The sequence below is a fragment of the Phocoena sinus genome, chromosome 5, assembly GCF_008692025.1.
Source record: "Phocoena sinus isolate mPhoSin1 chromosome 5, mPhoSin1.pri, whole genome shotgun sequence".
In the NCBI taxonomy this organism is placed as follows: domain Eukaryota; kingdom Metazoa; phylum Chordata; class Mammalia; order Artiodactyla; family Phocoenidae; genus Phocoena; species Phocoena sinus.
This window is the reverse complement of record NC_045767.1, coordinates 121673512-121690461: the sequence shown is the minus strand read 5'-3', so window position 1 is coordinate 121690461 and position 16950 is coordinate 121673512.

Genomic DNA, 16950 nt, shown 5'->3' with positions numbered 1-16950 from the left:
AATCCCAGACTCCTGATTTTTTTCTTGCTATGAAGGAAGTCTGAAGGTGGGAGTCAAGCGCTCGTTGGGTGGTTTACAAAGTTGTCTGTGACATCCCTAGGACGAGACCCTTGTCCTTAACGTTCCAAGGAAGTGTTTCTATACCAAAGTTTATGTCTGATTCCAGGCCGGCAGCAGGAGGAAGAGCTGAAGAAGCCCATCATGGCCCTTCCTTTAAGTCCACTTCTTTAGAATCACCCATACTCCTTTTATTTACAGTCCATAGGGTAAACCTATCCATGTGGCCACGGCTAGCCGGGAAAGAGTCTGGGGAAAATGGCTGTTGCTAAAGTAGTTGTTAATGAGCCCTGAAATGGGGATGTTTATTACTTAGGAAAAGTGGGTAGAGAGGGATTTAGCCATCTCTTCTGAGTCACTAAATTCAAGAGTGAATATATGCCAATTCACTTTTTTTCCAAAAAGAAAAAAGAAACCATTTTTTTTTCTGGTGACAAAATAATATACTTCCATTGGAAACCATTCACACAAATCAAAACATTTGAAGGTGAATAATTGACATTCTACCACTCAGATAAATTCCCATTGCTATCTCGGTGAATATTTTTTCATATATCTCCTTGAATATACACCACACAATTTTGCAGAAATGGCATCTTTTTATCCATTCCTTGCTTTCTCTAAATCTGCTGGGTGGCATGCTTTGCCTTACAGTGTTTACACTCATGGTTGTCTTTGTCTGCAGTGCCCTTTCTTCAGCTGTGAGTAAGAATCACATCTTTACTACCCCCCTCCCTTTCTCAGCATAGCCACCTCTTTGCTTCCTCACTGTGGCGAGGTGCCTCACTTCCTTCAGGGTTTTGCTCAAATGTCTTTTTCTCAGTGAAGCCTCCTGATATCCGCTCCATTTATAATTGTACTCATCACCCTCCTTTTCATATTTTATTTTAATTTTCTCCATAGAACTTATCACCTTTTAACATGTGATTTAAATTCAGTTATTTTCCTATTTTCTGTTTCTTCCCAAGACCATGGAAATTCCATGAAAGTAGGGGTTTTTGTCTTGTCCGCTGCTTATCCAGTGCATAGAATAGTGCTCAGCCCAAAGTAAGTACTCAATAAATCCTTGTTGAATGAATAAAGTCACAGCACCTCCTAAAACCTGATCACATCATTAGTTGTGAGGATTAAATGAGATAACATGGATGACAGCACTTAGCACAAGGACAGATGGCAGAGGCTCAAAAGAGGGATGGTGAAGCTCCTTTTACGTCTAAATCTGCTTTCCATGCTTCTACCAGAACACCTGCCATCGTATCTTTAAAGTTTTATTTAAATGTTTATTTCACCCGTAAGCCCCATGGACTCTTTGAAGGTTTAAACTATTCTTGTTTTTGCATCACTGGCATTGACCGTAGCCTAGTATACAGTAGGTGCTCTATAAGTCTGAGTTGACATGAATCCTTTGTGGCTATTCCTAAATCTGCAGACACTGCCGTACTTTCTAATTTCTAAATGCTTTCCCCTGCTCTCTGTACTGAAATATTTATGAAGCTATTTGGTACTCAGAGGAAATCAAGTTTTAGCACAGCTGAGGCTGTCTTCTCTCTCTAGTCAATGGTTTTGTTGAAAGCTCATTTTAATAAATGCACTAGAGAGGCATTTTTGAATAGGAAAGAATCATTCAGCTTTGTGAAATGTCCAGGTGGAATAAGTATTAGATGCTTTTTTTATTTCTGCCACTTTGGTTAATGAAGCTGTCCCCTTTATAATATAATTAGATCAAGAACAATCCTCTCACCAAATATAAAGTGACACACATAGGGTCTTGTTATTAGAGCATTCCCTCGGAAGGGTAACAGGAAATCATTCAAACACAGGACTTGAAATACTAGGGTGAATACAGCCAGTTAAGAAAATGGTAAGTGATTTCATGAGAGAAATTCTAATCTTACTAAAGATTAGAATTCAGTGTCCCTTTTGTATCAAATAATCTTTTATTTTTTAGGATCCAGAGGAAGCTGTTGCATAAACATGTTTTTATTTTCCCTGGATGGGACATTTTTATAAGGCTGTGGTAACATTTGTACTTCTAAATACAAAGTCAGAATTCAAGGAGAAAAAAAAGTGTGCCTATAGTGATCTCCTGGAGACTGAAGACAAAATTGGTCTTTTAAATTCAGTGGTCTAGCTCCTGTGATTGCAAGATAAGTCAACAAAAAGCAAAGAGTCCCCAGAGGTACAATTCAGCTCCTCTTCATGGTCTATTAGGCCAGATACTTGTTTCTCAGAGAGGACTTTCTTTTCGTCTAAGTCGTAGAAATCAGTGTTATACGTAAAGTGGCAACTCCACTGCACTAATTTGCACTTTGGTTGCCTGACTTTTCCTTCCATCCATCCAGCCCATCCCCCCTAAATGCCCCTGTACACATTTTCGAGAGCAAGTATTGCTTTTCTTCAGGGTTTGATAAACACATACATCTTTCTTATCCAAAAATGTCTACATACAGTCAAGAAAATGGACTCTGTAGAACTGAAACATCTTGGGCTTTAACTGAGACGCACCGAGTTCATCCACTAGACTAAATGGCTTGAGCCCTATATCGATCATTTACCGCTACTGTCGTTGAAGTAGGATAACTTTTTTGTAAATCATGCACCACATATTTTTGGGTGTGGCACAGATGCACCCTAAACCTTTACACAGCAAATTACTAAAGCGGTGTGAACACATAGGTTAAATCATGTTTGAATTTGTAAAGTTGTAAGGTTTCAGGACTTTGCTGTAGGATTTCATGTGGTTTCTAAGGAAGAGGTAGATATCCTAATGTCCTTTCTCCTTTAAAACTTCCTCTTCCTCTGTTTGAAGATGCCAGACACCTTTTGGAAGTAGTGAGCTTAGTTGGAAAAGCCTGAGCTTTAGCATCTGGAAGAACCAGGTTCACATCTCCTTTCTGTCATTTCCTAGCTTTGTGGCCTTTGAACACCTCTTAATCTATCTGAATCTTATAAAACACAGACAGTAGCACCTGTTTTATAGGATGAATGTAAGGGGAAAACATAACGTTTATGTTGCTTGGTTTTTATATAAAGCAGGAGCTAAATAAATGGTAGCTGCTTATTTACCACATTGTTTTGTAAAATTTTAGTATTTTGTTTGGGGAATTCTCTATAACAGATGATGTTTTAGTTGACTAAAACAAAAAGCATATTGTAACTTATAGCAGTCCATACAGATAAAAATTTTAGAGCCATTTCAATAGTTCTTAAAAGCATTGTTATTAGTAATATTTACCCTGTCACTAAATAAAGGTTATTTAACTTACACATTATGATTTTGTGTTCTATATCCATAGATGAACATGGCTATTCTTTCCAGGGCCATTCAGCGTGGCTGTCACATATGGTAATACCATTTTGTGTATTTTTTGGAATAACCTTGAGTTATTAGTTTGGGGAAGGGGTGAGATGAGAGAGAAGATGTGCTGGGGAATCACTTAGAAATGAACAGAGTGTGGATAACTTAGGATGCCTAGAGGACAGAATGACTGAATTGTTTTAAAGGTTGATATGTAGGATGTAGAGGGACATTTAGCAAGACAAGAACCAATGTGAGGTTCATTGCACAGAGAAGGAAAATGGTAGGGGTGGGAGTGGTAAAAACATGCTGGTTTTTTTTAGACTTTAGTTGGTCAGGCTGTGGGAGGGTAAACAGATTGAAAACGCAATTTGCTTATCGACAGAATAGCTGAGAGAAATTACATGAAAATGAGAAAAAGCACTTCAGGTCATTTTGTTCTATTGGAAGTGAAAACTTTACAGACCCAATGCTGACAAAAAATGAACTTTAATTAAGCCTGGATTGTTTGTGTGAATATGTGTGTGTTATTTTTCCCCCTAGGCATTCCTCTTTAGAGGCATGACGGTCCATCTGAGTTATTTTATTGGCTTTGATGAAATTTCCCCCACTCACTTCAGCAATGGTGTTATTGATGCAGGGGTATTGGTTTCTAAAAGTCCTTTCTGGCTTCTATCATGATCTCATTGGCATTTAATTCAAACCCAGGAAACGAGGAGAGAACTCCTATTTTATAGGCAAGATGTCTGCAAAGTCGAGGGTGCCTGGCATTGAACACAATGGCTAATACTTTGAATTTTCTGGCATGAAAGTATCAAATGTGTCCTGTATTTTTGTTGAAACCGTGTGGCAAAACTAAAGCCTCATATTTGGCTTTGTTCAGTTACAAGTATTTTAACAGGAAGCCAAGAGGAGCATGACAAGGTCGGGGCCACAGAGGAAGGGTCCTGTGTTGGAAGGGTCCTCCTGCTTCTGGAACAGAGGCCTGTTGGGACCTTGGGGCGATGGGGGCATGTGGCTCTGACACACTGCTGCAGTGTGCGCGGTGGTGGGCCAGATGGAGAAGAAGAGAACAGTCGCATCCTGGAAGGGATGCAAAGGCCCCGATGAGAGAGCATCCTTAGGAAACTGGGAGATGAGGGAAGGAAAAAAGCTAGGTTAAGGAGGCTTGGGGGGCCAGCCAGCTGAATTGGTCTGGAAGGATTCTGGAGACGGAGTGCTAAATCCTTTGGTGGCTCTTATGCTTTCAGCACATTGGCAAGGACAAATTATCCTTTTTGAAAGAGCTGGGAGGGGTGATCAGAATCACTTAGTGAACCCCAGGTCTGGTTTTGGGTATGTCACCAACAAGCTCACTAGATGACTCAGGACTTGTAATTTATCCTGAAAAGGAGTTTAGTGGAATGATCAATGAAGACCTCAGGCATTTTGGTTGTTGTTAATATTTATTCTAATTAGTGGATGACACAGAACTGGTGTGACTTGAAAGAAAAATTAGGAACTTCAGTGGAAAACTATCAAAGGCAAAATTTGCATATACAATCCTCAGATATTCAGATTTAGAACGTGAAGGAGAACACCAGACAGAAGACTTCCTCTTTACTCTGAAGTCCTGCTTGTTTAGAAGCTCCTTTGACAGAATGTCCACAGCTTGACTTTCTGTCTTCCCAATTCCACTTCTGAAAATTCAGTTTAGGGAAGGTCACTTTTGAAAATTCAGTTTGCAGAAGGTCAGAATTTGTACTTATAACTCAAGGGAGATGAGAAGTAGGTGACTCTTTCTTCTTAGGAGCTGGGATCATGGATAGTATGGAATTCTTCATTTTTAAAAGCAGCAAGCAATCTTGGCAGTAGAGCTTCTTAATTTTGGTCCAGGAAACATATAAGGCCTTCCATTTAGGAGGTTGCACTGAACCAGTGAACTCTGGATTCTTTGTAATTAGTTTGTAGAAAGATAAGTGCTAGTTAAAAAAAAAACCCACAACTTTGGACATTTGGTATTTACTGAGAGGACCTTTCTGTTGGGGGAAATGTGGCCTTAGGAGCAATTAGCTAGCATTTATTGCTGTAGGTAACATACCTTGCTTTTCAATCTTGATTTACAGAGAAACTTGGAGTAACTTTCCACTAAGCAAGGAGTTTCCTTTTTGCCTATTCAGTTTCTCATCTTTATTTTCACAAATAATTTTAATATCTAGAACATTTTTCCTTAGGTCTTTTTTCATCTGTATGAAATTATTAAATTCTAATTAAAAATTAACTAAGGAGTTAAATCCAAATTCTAAGCATGGTTTATTACTGTTTTTCACCTCTGAATAGCCATCTTGCCTTAGGTAATTACTTCACTGAATGGGGCCTCAAGATGTGTTTTTACAACTCCAGATTCAATGTTTGCTAATGAAAAATGCAATCAAACAGCTGGTTGGTTGTTCTGCAAAATTGCAAACCAGCAGAATACTTTCTCTTAATTAACTGAATATAGAGAAGACCATGTGGTCATTTCTTCAGTGTGTCCATTTATTAAGAATCCGACTATTAAAAAGGCAAATAACACCTATTTCTTACACTGTGCATATGTGTGGTGGGGAAAAGGAGGGAATAGGAATGGAATTTAGATGGTTTGAACCTTTAAAAGCAGGTTGCCTTGGACTTCCCTGGGGGTCCAGCGGGTAGGACTCCATGCTTCCTATTCAGGGGGCCCGGGGTTCGATCACTTGTTGGGGAACTAGATCGCGTATGCATGCCGCAAGTTAAGAGTTCACATACCGCAACTAAGAGCCCGCATGACACACTGAAGATCCCGCATGCCGCAACGAAGACCCAGAGCAGCCTATATAGATAAATAAATATTTTTTTTTTAAAAAAAAAGCAGGTTGCCTTTTCTTGCACAAAGATTTTTTTGTTGTTGTTTCCTCTGTTTTAAGATCTGCCTTTAGAATCTTGGTGGGAACGAAAGAGCCTTCTTTTGTTCTTGACATTTATTATTGCAGCAAAAAAAACCAGTTATTTGAACAGTCATTCTCCTTTGTAGGAATTACAAGTATTTTTTTTCTAGGTAAATTATAATAAAAACACAATCTGGATTTTAAATACTTAATCCGGTAAGGTAAATTATTTGTCAAAATTTAGTTATTCATTGATTCTTCATTCATTCAACAAGTTATGAAATACTATCAACTCTGAGACCCCAGTCCTTAAAGCACCAAGTAATTTCATACAATTCTTACAATTGGGTTCATCGATTTTACCAGTTTTTAAAAAGACTTCATTTTTCATTTACTTTGATTCAAGTTGGTAGGTTAGGGAAATGTGATGTACATTAACTTTCAACCCACCCTAGGCCTTAATTGATTTGGTAATGCATGAGCCAGGATTTGATTTGGTGGTATTTAAACCCAGAAAATTTTCCAAAGGGTGAAAATGATTCGGAAGTTAAGATATAGAGACACTGAAATCATATCATGTTTCTATTTTAAACAGGAAATCATTCAAAATTACCTGAAAGAAGCCTGGTTTCACTCATAGGCTGAGAGGACTCCAGGTATGTTGATATGTTGTGCCTGAGGGGTTTGGCTAACTAGAATATCCTGAGGCCAAAGCCAAGGCAGCCAAGGGGGAATTCATCCCAGTAATGGGGAAAATACTGCTGTACAATGGGGTGCTGCAAATGGGAAAAGGAATAATGATGTTAGGAGCTGAAGTATCTGCACTGTGTAAAGTAGGTAAGGGCAAGTGATTCAAGACTAGTATTCAAAGGTGAAAGCCTGGAGGTTTAAAAACATGTTATAGGACAAAGCAAAAGTCCCTTGCAAACCCTATGTATTAGTTTCCTGTGGCTGCCGTAACAAATTACCGTAAACTTGGAGACTTAAAACAACAGAAATTTATTCTCTCACAATACTGAAGGCCAGAAGTGCAAAATCAGTTTCACTGGGCTGAAATCAAGGTGTCAGTAGGGCTATGCTCCCTTTGGAGGCTCAGAGTGGCCTCTGGTTGTTGCCGGCAGTCCTTGGCTTGTGGCTGCATCATTCCACTCTGCCTTTGGGTCACATTGTTGCCTTCTCTGTGTGTGTAAAATCTCCCTCTGCCTCCCTCTTATAAGGGTACGTGTGATTACATTAAAGGTCCACCCAAATAGTCCAGAATAATCTTCCTACCTCAAGAACCCTAGCTTATTCACATCTGCAGCACACTCTCCTCCCCACTTTTAAAACTACATAAGGGAGGAGACCTTCAAGATGGCGGGAAAAAAAAAAAAAAAGATGGCAGAAGAGTAAGACGTGGAGATCACCTTCCTCCCCACAGATACATCACAAATACATCTACATGTGGAACAGCTCCTGCAGAACACCTACTGAACGCTGGCAGAAGACCTCAGACCTCCCAAAAGGCAAGAAACTCCCCACGTACCTGGATAGGGAAAAAGAAAAAAGAAAAAACAGAGACAAAAGAATAGGGATGGGACCTGCGCCAGTGGGAGGGAACTGTGAAGGAGGAAAGGTTTCCACACTAGAAGCCCCTTCACGGGCGGAGACTGCGGGTGGTGGGGGCGGGGAGCTTTGGAGCCACGGAGGAGAGCACAGCAACATGGGTGCGGAGGGCAAAGCGGAGAGATTCCCACACGGAGGATCGGTGCTGACCAGCACTCACCAGGCCAAGAGGCTTGTCTGCTCACCCGCCTGGGTGGGCGGGGCTGGGAGCTGAGGCTCGGGCTTCGGAGGTCGGATCCCAGGGAGAGGACTGGGGTTGGCAGCGTGAACACAACCTGAAGGGGCTAGTGCACCACAACTAGCCGGGAGGGAGTCCGGGGAAAAGTCTGGAGCTGCCAAAGAGTCAAGAGACCATTGTTTTGGGGTGCGCGAGGAGAGGGGATTCAGAGCGCTGCTTAAAGGAGTTCCACAGACGGGCGTGAGCCACGGCTATCCGTGCGGACCCTAGAGACGGGCATGAGACGCTAAGGCTGCTGCTGCCGCCACCAAGAAGCTCGTGTGCAAGCACAGGTCACTATCCACACCTCCCCTCCCGGAAGCCTGTGCAGCCCGCCACTGCCAGGGTCCCGTGGTCCAATGACAACTTCCCCGGGAGAACGCACGGTGGGCCCCAGGCTGGTGCAACATCACACTGGCCTCAGCCGCTGCAGGCTCGCCCCGCACTCCGTAACCCTCCCTCCCCCCGGCCTGAGTGAGCCAGAGCCCCTGAATCAGCTGCTCCTTTAACCCCATCCTGTCTGGGTGGGAACAGACGCCCTGAGGTGAACTACAGGCAGAGGCAGGTCCAAATCCAAAGCTGAACCCCAGAAGCTGTACGAACAAAGAAGAGAAAGGGAAATCTCTCCCAGCAGCCTCAGGAGCAGCAGATTAAATGTCCACAATCAACTTGAGGTACCTGCATCTGTGGAATACCTGAATAGACAACGAATCATCCCAAAATTGAGGCAGTGGACTTTGGGAGCAACTGTAGACTTGGGGTTTGCTTTCTGCATCTAATTTGTTTATGGTTTTATGTTTCTCTTAGTTTGGTATTTAGAGTTGGGAGATTTGTTTATTGATTTGGTTGCTCTCTTCCTTTTCTTCTTTTCTATGTGTATATATATATATATATATATATATATATATATATATATATATTTCATTTTTCTCTTTCTGTGAGTGTGTATGCTTCTTTGTGTGGTTTTTCTCTGTATAGCTTTGCTTTCACATTTGTCCTAGGGTTCTCTCTGTTTTTTGTTGTTGTTGTTTTACTTAGTACAGTTTTTAGCGCTTGTTATAATTGCTGGATTTGATTTCTGGTTTGGATGCTCTCTTCTTTCTTTTTTTATCCCCTATTTTTAATAACTTAAAATTTTTTTAATCTTAATAATTTTTAAATTTTAATAACTTTTTAATTTAATTTCTTTCTTTCATTCGTTCTTTCTTTCTCTGTCTTTCTTTCTTTCTTTCTTTCTTCCCCCTTTTCTTCTAGCCATGTGGCTGACAGGGTCTTGGTGCTCTGACCAGGTGTCAGACCTGTGTCTCTGAGGTGGGAGAGCCGAGTTCAGGACATTGGTCCACCAGAGACCTCCCAGCTCCATGTAATATCAAATGGCAAAAGGTGTCCCAGAGATCTCCATCTCAATGTAAGACTCAGCTCCATTCAATGACCAGCAAGGTACAGTGTTGGATATCCCATGCAAAACAACTAGCAAGACAGGAACACAACCCCACACATTAGCAGAGAGGCTGCCTAAAATCATAAAACGTCCACAGACACCCCAAAACACACCACTGGACATGGTCCTACCTACCAGAAAGACAAGATGTAGCCTTATCCACCAGAACACAGGTACCGGTCCCCTCCACCAGGAAGCCTACACAACCCACTGAACCAACCTTAGCCACTGGGGGCGGACACCAAAAACAATGGGAACAACAAACCTGCAGCCTGTGAAAAGGAGACTCCAAACACAGTAAGTTAAGCAAAATGAGAAGACATAGAAACACACAGCAGATGAAGGAGCAAGGTAAAAACCCACCAGACCAAAAAAATGAAGAGAAAATAGGCAGTCTAGCTGAGAAATAATTCAGAGTAATGATAGTAAAGATGATCCAAAATCTTGGAAATACAGTGGAGAAAATACAAGAAATATTTAACAAGGACCTAGAAGAACTAAAGAGCAAACAATGATGAACAACACAATAAATGAGATTAAAAATTCACTAGAAGGAATCAATAGCAGAATAACTGAGGCAGAAGAACAAATAAGTGACCTGGAAGATAAAATAGTGGAAATAACTACCGCAGAACAGAATAAAGAAAAAACAATGAAAAAAATGAAGACAGTCTCAGAGACCTTTGAGACAACATTAAACACACCAACATTCGAATTATAGGGGTCCCAGAAGAAGAGAAAAGGGACTGAGAAAATAACTGAAGAGATTATAGTTGAAAACTTTCCTAATGTAGGAAAGGAAACAGTCAATCAAGTCCAGGAAGCACAGAGAGTCCCATACAGGATAAATCCAGGAGAAACATGCCAAGACACATATTAATCAATCGATCAAAAATTAAATACAAAGAAAAGATATTCAAATCAGCAAGGGAAAAACAACAAATAACATACAAGGGAATCCCCATAAGGTTAACAGCTGATCTTTCAGCAGAAACTCTGCAAGCCAGGAGGGTGTGGCAGGACATATTTAAAGTGATGAAAGGGAAAAACCTACAACCAAGATTACTCTACCCAGCAAGGATCTCATTCAGATTCGACAGAGAAATTAAAACCTTTACAGACAAGCAAAAGCTAAGAGAATTCAGCACCACCAAACCAGCTTTACAACAAATGCTAAAGGAACTTCTCTACTTAGGAAACACAAGTAAAGGAAAAGACCTGCAATAACAAACCCAAAACAATTAAGAAAATAGTAATAAGAACATACATATCAATAATTACCTTAAATGTAAAAGGGTAAAATGCTCCAACCAAATGACAGACTGGCTGAATGGATACAAAAACAAGACCCATATATATGCTGTCTGCAAGAGACCCACTTCAGACCTAGGGACACATACAGACTGAAAGTGAGGGGATGGAAAAAGATATTCCACACAAAAGGAAATGAAAAGAAAGCTGGAGTAGTAATTCTCATATCAGACAAAATAGGCTTTAAAATAAAGACTATCACAAGAGACAAAGAAGGACACTACATAATGCTCAAGGAATCAATCCAAGAAGAAGATATAACAATTGTGAATATTTATGCACCCAACATAGTAGCACCTCAATATATAAGGCAAATGCTAATAGCCATAAAAGGGGAAATCGTCAGTAACACAATCATAGTAGGGGACTTTAACGCCCCACTTACGCCAATGGACAGATCATCCAAAATGAAAATAAATAAGGAAACACAAGCTTTAAATGATACATTAAACAAGATGGACTTAATATTTATAGGACATTCCTTCCCAAAACAACAGAATATATTTTCTTCTCAAGTGCTCGTGGAACATTCTCCAGGCTAGATCATATTTGGGTCACAAATCAAGCCTTGGTAAATTTAAGAAAATTGAAGTCATGTCAAGTATCTTTTCTGACCACAACATTATGAGACTGGATCAACTACAGGAAAAAATCTGTAAAAAATACAAACACATGGAGGCTAAACAATACACTACTAAATAACCAAGAGATCACTGAAGAAATCAAAGAGGAAATCAAAAAATACCTAGAAACAAATGACAATGAAAACATGATGACCCCAAACCTATGGGATTAGCCAGATTCATCAAGAAAAAAAGGGAGAAGACTCAAATCAATAGAATTAGAAATGAAAAAGGAGAAGTAACAACTGACACTGCAGAAATACAAAGGATCATGAGAGATTACTACAAGCAATTATATGCCAATAAAATGGACAACCTGGAAGAAATGGACAAATTCTTACAAAAGCACCACCTTCCAAGACTGACCCAGGAAGAAATAGAAGATATAAACAGACCAATCACAAGCACTGAAATTGAGACTGTGATTTAAAATCTTCCAACAAACAAAACCCAAGGACCAGATGGCTTCACAGGCGAATTCTATCAAACATTTAGAGAAGAGCTAACACGTGTCCTTCTCAAACTCTTCCAAAATATAACAGAGGGAGGAACACTCCCAAACTCATTCTATGAGGCCACCATCACCCTGATACCAAAAGCAGACAAAGGTGTCTCAAAGAAAGAAAACTACAGGCCAATATCGCTGATGAACATAGATGCAAAAATCCTCAACAAAATACTAGCAAATAGAATCCAACAGCACATTAAAAGGATCATACAGCATGATCAAGTGGGGTTTATCCCAGGAATGCAAGGATTCTTCAATATATGCCCATCAGTCAATGTGATATACCATATTAACAAATTGAAGGAGAAAAACCATACGACCATCTCAATAGATGCAGAAAGAGCTTTCTACAAAAGTCAACACTCATTTATGATAAAAACCCTCCAGAAAGCAGGCATAGAGGGAACTTACCTCAACATAATAAAGGCCATATATATGGCAAACTCACAGCCAACATCGTTCTCAATGGTGAAAAACTGAAACCGTTTCCTCTAAAATCAGGAACAAGACAAGGATGCCCCCTCACACCACTATTATTCAACATAGTTTTGGAAGTTTTAGCCACAGTAGTCAGATAAGAAAAAGAAATAAAAGGAATCCAAATCAGAAAAGAAGGAGTAAAGCTGTCACTGTTTGCAGATGACATGATACTATACATAGAGAATCCTAAAGGTGCTACCAGGCAACTATTAGAGCTAATCAATGAATTTGGTAAAGTAGCAGGATACAAAATTAATGCTCAGAAATCTCTTGCATTCCTATACACTAATGATGAAAAATCTTAAAGAGAAATTAAGGAAACACTCCCATTTACCACTGCAACAAAAAGAATAAAACACCTAGGAATAAACCTACCTAAGGAGACAAAAGACCTGTATGCAGAAAACTGTAAGACACTGATGAAAGAAATTAAAGATGATACAAACAGATGGAGAGATATACCATGTTCTTGGATTGGAATAATCAACATTGTGAAAATGACTCTACTACCCAAAGCAATCTATAGATTCAATGCAATCCCTATCAAACTACCAATGGCATTTTTCACAGAACTAGAACAAAAAATTTCACAATTTGTATGGAAACACAAAAGACCCCGAATAGCCAAAGCAATCTTGAGAAAGAAAAATGGAGCTGGAGGAATCAGGCTCCCAGACTTCAGACTCTACTACAAAGCTATAGTAATCAAGACAGTATGGTACTGGCACAAAAACAGAAATATAGATCATTGGAACAGGATAGACAGCCCAGAGATAAGCCCATGCACATTCACTTTATTTTGACAAAGGAGGCAAGAATATACAATGGAGAGAAGACAGCCTCTTTTCAATAAGTGGTGCTGGGAAAACTGGACAGCTACATGTAAAAGAATGAAATTAGAACACTCCCTAACACCATACAGAAAAATAAACTCAAAATGGATTAAAGACCTAAATGTAAAGCCAGACACTATAAAACTCTTAGACGAAAACAAAGGCAGAACACTCTATGACATAGATCACAGCAAGATCCTTCTGGACCCACCTCCTAGAGAAATGGAAATAAAACCAAAAATAAACAAATGGGACCTAATGAAACTTCAAAGCTTTTGCACAGCAAGGGAAACCATAAACAAGAAGAGAAGACAACCCTCAGAATGGGAGAAAATATTTGAAATAAAGCAACTGACAAAGGATTAATCTCCAAAACATACAAGCAGCTCATGCAGCTCAATATCAAAAAAACAAGCAACCCAATCTAAAAATGGGCAGAAGACCTAAATAGACATTTCTCCAAAGAAGATATACAGATTGCCAACAAACACATGAAAGGATGCTGAACATCACTTATCATTAGAGAAATGCAAATCACAACTACAATGAGATATCACCTCACACCAGTCAGAATGGCAATCATCAAAATATCTGCAAACAATAAATTCTGGAGAGAGTATGGAGAAAAGGGAACCCTCTTGCACTGTTGGTGGGAATGTAAATTGATACAACCACTATGGAGAACAGTATGGAGGTTCCTTAAAAAACTAAAAATAGAACTACCATATGACCCAGAAATCCCACTCCTGGGCATATACCCTGAGAAAACCATAATTCAAAAAGAGTCATGTACCACAATGTTCATTGCAGCTCTATTTACAATAGCCAAGACATGGAAGCAACCTATTGACAGATGAATGGATAAAGAAGATATGGCACATATATACAATGGAATATTACTCAGCCGTGAAAAGGAGTGAAACTGAGTTATTTTAGTGAGGTGGATGGACCTAGAGTCTGTTATACAGAGTGAAGTAAGTCAGAAAGAGAAAAACAAATACCATATGCTAATGCATATATATGGAATTAAAAAAAAAAGGTTCTGAAGAACCTAGGGGCAGGACAGGAATAAAGACGCAGATGTAGATAATGGACTTGAGGACATGGGGAGGGGGAATGGTAAGCCGGGACGAAGTGAGAGAGTGTCATGGACATATATACACTACCACATGTAAAATAGATAGCTAGTGGTAAGCAGCTGCATAGTACAGGGAGATCAGCTCGGTGCTCTGTGACCACCTAGAGGGGTAGGACAGGGAGGGTGGGAGGGAGACGCAAGAGGGAGGAGATATGGTGATATATGTATATGTGTAGCTGATTCACTTTGTTATAAAGCAGAAACCAACACACCATTGTAAAGCAATTATACTCCAATAAAGATGTTTAAAAAAAAACTATATAAGGTAATATGCACAGGTTCTAGAAATTCAAAGATTAAAACATGGATTTCTTTGAGGAGAGGGAGGGCATGTGTTTAGCTTACCACATCTTACAATTCTCAAGTGATGAGAAAAGCCAGATTTGATCGGCTCAGTGGTAGGAGAGAACGCCATAAAATTTGACCCATTAAAGATTCTTCATTTTAATCCCATTCTGTCTCCTCTCTGTCTTCCAAGAATGAAACACGGAAGCCAGACAAGCAATTACAGCTCTCTGTGGCAGCAGCTTCTTATGATTGTCTTTGTGGGAGACATCTTGGATAAAATCAGAGAGCTGTGCCGAAGAATCTAAGTTGGAAATGGTCCTATGGAGGAGGAAAGAGGGTAGGGAGGGGAAAAGGGAGAGAATAGTGAGAAGAGGGAAAAAGGACAGGAAGGAGTAAGACGTATTAGAGGAAAGAGAAAATGTAGAAGGTACTTCGGATTTCAGTACTTAAACCAGGGTTTTAACCGTTTTGACTGAACTGACCATACGTTTATAATTAAACATAATTAAGTCTTATAATACTTGATAGAAACATTAGATAAATATTATTTATATGGAATTACATGTGTGGACAAGGCTTGAGAAGAAGAATCAAATGCCACCTCTTCTCTGAAAGTTTTTCTGAGTTGCTGTGTAGAATGACTCATTCTCTTTTGTTTGCTCCCAGAGTACATTGTACACTTACCTAGAGCATTGCATGGTGAATGTGCATTGCATATTTTTCTCTCCAGTAGATTATGCACTTTATGAGAAGAACTCTATCCATATAACTAACACTTACTGCTAACTTGCTATGTACCAGGCATTTCGCAAAGCACTTTGCATGTATTTAATCCTCTAAACAGTCCTACAAGATGCATATTTTTATTCCCTTTTTTTTTTTTTTGCGGTACGCAGACCTCTCACTGTTGTGGCCTCTCCCGCTGCGGAGCACAGGCTCCGGACGCGCAGGCCCAGTGGCCATTGTTCACGGGCTCAGCCGCTCTGCGGCATGTGGGATCTTCCCGGACCGGGGCACGAACCCGTGTCCCCTGCATCGGCAGGTGGACTCTCAACCACTGCGCCACCAGGGAAGCCCTATTCCCATTTTAAAGATGATAAAGTCAAAGCATGGAAAGTTGAGTATTGTCAAGGTCATACAGCAAGAAAGAGGTAGAGCTGGAATTTGAAAGTAGGCAGTCTGGTTCCTAAACCTTCACTCGTAAGTAATGTAATCTATTATGCTACCCTGCACCAAACATATAATAAGATAGTTCAGTTACTTCAATTATTAGTGGTCAGATTCTTTCAAAGGCTAATAAATAAACAATTTCTATAACCTGGCTTTACTGCAGATTTTTTTAAAGATTTATTTTAAAGGAAGGCTCTTGCCTTACTCTTCAGGTTACATTTTTTTGCCAACTCAGGAAAAGTATGAAATGCCTCTAATTAGATGCATCAAAGAATGTAAGATGTTGTGATAACCTCAAACTTCAAACAGGTTCCATTGATGTTAGAGCGAGGAGAGAAAAGTTAAAGATGTCATTTTAAGTTTTTGTTTCCTAATAGATATAATTTATTTTGCAGAACTCAAAAATGGTCTCATAGGGCCAAGATGTAAATGCAATCTACACACTGAATAAAAGGAAGTGGACAAAGTAGAATTTGTGGAAGGACTGAGCCACCATATTTCATTCATTGCCACATTCAATAAACATTTATTGGGTACCAATCTGTTTAGAGTTCTCCAAGGAGAAACTCCAAATGTAAGTTGCTGAATAGTACATCTATTTACCTTTGTACCATCAGGAAATCTGGGAGTGTCACCCTGTAGTTTGAACTTTGGTGATTTCTTAGATGACTTATCTTTTTTTCTTAGAGACGCTAATAGCAACTTGAGGGTAAGAATTGTGGCTCATACCATTCCTGCTTTCTGATGATACCTACAAGGGCTATTCTCATAATGGTTGGTCAATAAATATTTACTGAATGGATGAATGAGTGGATCAATCAGTCCATTGAGAGAGTTTGACTATTCGCAGTAAAAAATAGCAAAGCACATTAAATCTTACTAAGTTAGAACATTGGTTTGATTCAATGATTTTTAGATACTGTCAAGGAAGTCATCATTTTCCTCTCTTCTACTTCACATTTGCTTTTCCTCCTTTTCTTTTCTCAGTCTTTTTTCCATTTATCTACTTTTCACTTTTTTTTTTCTCTCTTCCAACTGCTAAGAAGTGTGTCCCCATGATTTCTGTCATTAACCAAATAGATATCTGTGTTTATGG